The 1,850-nt window shown below is 43.7% G+C and overlaps 1 non-coding gene across 1 annotated transcript; it reads right to left on the bottom strand.

The window, feature by feature from the left end:
* Positions 1-327: 327 nt before the first annotated feature.
* Positions 328-431, bottom strand: LOC127492540 (U6 spliceosomal RNA). Its single transcript, XR_007922050.3, has one exon. It is a non-coding gene; the product is annotated as a U6 spliceosomal RNA (small nuclear RNA).
* Positions 432-1,850: the final 1,419 nt, after the last annotated feature.

Here is a 1,850-nt window from a genome sequence, read left to right as displayed (position 1 = left end):
GGGTATGTGGCCTAGCAGTTAAGATGCCTCTTTGGATGTCTTTTTCCCATATCAGAGTACCTGGATTCAATTCCCAGCTCTAGCTCCTTATTCCAGCTTCCTGCCAATGCAGACTCTGAGAGGCAACAGGTAATGGCTCAATAGATGAATCTCTGCAACCACATGGCAACATGACTCGAGTTTCTGCTACGGGCTTTGATGTGGTCCAACTTCAACTGGTACAGGCATTTGGGGACTGAATCAGAGGATGGGAGCGGGCTCTGCCTCCCCCCTTCTCTTTCACACACACATGCACAAAAGTGTTAAAAATATGTTTTAAAAAACATTTAAAACATAGAGTGCTTCACAGATTTGCACATCATTCTTTCACAGGGGTCAAGCTAACCTATGTATCATTCTGAGTTTAGTATATGTGCTGGCAAAGTGAGCACCAAAAATATATTTTAAAATTCAATACTTTAGTGATAAACATGAATTTTATTATTTAAAAATGTATTTTTATTTGATTTAAGAGGCAGAGAAGGAGAGAAGTTCTCCATTTGTTGTTTCAGCAACCACTCTATACAGGTGCAAGTAAGCTTGTATCTTCTTCAAAGTTTCCAGAACTAGATATTCAATTGCCTTCCAGCATCTATACATTACTATTTCCCAGCACCCCATGTTAACTTGTCAAAGTGGAATTAATCACCTTCCCACTACCTTACCTTTTTTCCTCATAATTTAAAAATATCAGTGGATGAAATATGATCTATCTGAACTCTAAGAGAAGTTGACATTTGGGCATCCAGTCAAAGTAGTGGTTTTGTCTCTGCTATTTATTAAATCCATCCTCTTGTCTCTACCACTACCATTGTCTACTATTCTTGGCAAAAGTCAAGAGACATCACACAAAAGTACAAATTCTCCTTGATCTCTCTCCACTTTGCCTCCCCCTCCATCTTCCCTTCCACTCATTGTATTTTTTTTTAAAGGTTTCATTTATTGATTTGAGAAGCAGAGTTACAGACAGAGAGGGAGAGACAGAGAGAAGTCTTCCATCCACTGATTCACTTCCCAAATGGCCACAACGGCAAGGGCTGAGCCCATCCAAAGCCAGGAGCCAGGAGCTTCCTCCGGGTCTTCCCACATAGGTGCAGGGGTCCAAGCACTTGGGCCACCTTCCACTGCTTTCCCAGACCATAGAAGAGAACTGGATCAGAAGTGGAGAAGCCAGGACTCAAACAGGCGCCCATATAGGATGTTAGCACCGTAGACAGAGGCTTAGCCTCCTACTCCACAACACTGGCCCCTCCACTCATTGTTCCCTACAATGTATGCTTTGGCAGTTAAATTTATCCTATGGGGCAGGTGTTGTGGTACAGCAGGTTAAGCCACCACTTGGGTAATCTGCATCCCATATCAGAGTTCCAATGGTATTGCTTCCAATCCAGTTTTCTCTAATGTGCCTTGGAAGGCAGTGAGTGATGGTCCAAGTGCTTGGTCCCTGCCACCAATGTGGAAGACTCATATGGAATTCTGGACTCATGACTTTGGCTCACCCAGCCCTGGCTATTGTGGGTGTTTGGGGAGTGAGGCAGCAGATGAAAGATCTGTTCTCCCCACCCTGCTCTCCCCCTTTCTGTCACTTTTTTTTGAAACTTGCCCCACAATATCACAATGTTTCTTGGCTGCCTGCCTGATTCTGCTGCTGTCTCTTTTGACAACAATGCCCTTGCCATTTGTGACTTTTCCTCCTCATGTATTAGCTCTGAAGGTAGCTGCTATAGGATTCTGCTCCTTAATTTCTGAATCCAGGCCAGAAGCCCCTCTCTGAGATCTAAGATACTGTAGATACTGTGTGGTTACCACCT

Source organism: Oryctolagus cuniculus, chromosome 10, assembly GCF_051225735.1.
Source record: "Oryctolagus cuniculus isolate XC-2025 breed Fujian yellow rabbit chromosome 10, ASM5122573v1, whole genome shotgun sequence".
NCBI lineage: Eukaryota > Metazoa > Chordata > Mammalia > Lagomorpha > Leporidae > Oryctolagus > Oryctolagus cuniculus.
Note: the sequence above shows the minus strand (reverse complement) of the source record. Positions and strands in the feature narration are given on the sequence as shown.